Consider the following 919-nt stretch of genomic DNA (forward strand, 5'->3'; position numbering starts at 1 on the left):
GAAAAAAAGAAATTGACTCGGATACTATTTCTTTTCACTTTCAAAATATAAAGAACAAAATAAAGACAAACATTGCAAGTTTAAAAGAAAGTAAAACGACTTCTCCTTTGACAGCTGCTGAATGTGTGCACCATCTCAGCGGTGCTGGCTTCCTTTTCGTTGTGTAGATCCTCAGTTCCAAATTGTGTACATATAGTGTGTGTACGTATGTGTGTCAACCAAAAAGAGGGGTGAGAGCAATTGTTTTTACTGCAACAACAAAAAGGTGGGGGGTTGCTGCGTGGGAGACTTCTTCTGCAGAGAGAACTTAATGGCCAGCAGCAGCTGGCTGCTCGCAGCACGTTGCTGTGAGGCTGCAGGCAGGGCTGTGCCTGTTCTGCAGCCGTGTGAGCGCGGGGCAGAGGCGGCGTGCTGGGGACCTGTGACACGGCGACTGCGGAGGTTGCGGCTGTGAGCAGAGAACCCCGATAGCCCTTGTGCGTGGCTTGTGCATCTGTTGCTGCCCGGCTTCCAGCGCACCTGCTGGCTGCCCTGTTGGTTAGAAACCCAAAAACCCAGGAGGGTGAACAGGAACGCGACTATGAGAGCCGAGAGGTGGAACGCCAGCGAGCGGCGCGGTGCTCCTCCCAGCCTGCCCAACCCACGAGATGCCTGCTCCCCAAGTGCCAACCGAGCTGCTGCTGAGTGCGTGAAGTCTGCTGGCTGTCTCTCATCAACAACCGGAGGTGACCTGCTGGCTCTCCCTGTGAAGAAGTGTCTGCCGTCATCGAGTTTGTGAAGCCCTGAAATGGAGTTTTGTGAACTGTGGTCCATGGACCGCGAGTAACCTGTGGAGCATTTGCTGGTGGTCTGTGCAGCTCACGTGATGCTGCCTTTTTTTCTTTCCAGCTGCTAAATCACTTCTTTTTAATCTTAAAAA

The sequence above is a fragment of the Meleagris gallopavo genome, chromosome 23 (genome assembly GCF_000146605.3).
Source record: "Meleagris gallopavo isolate NT-WF06-2002-E0010 breed Aviagen turkey brand Nicholas breeding stock chromosome 23, Turkey_5.1, whole genome shotgun sequence".
In the NCBI taxonomy this organism is placed as follows: Eukaryota; Metazoa; Chordata; class Aves; order Galliformes; family Phasianidae; genus Meleagris; species Meleagris gallopavo.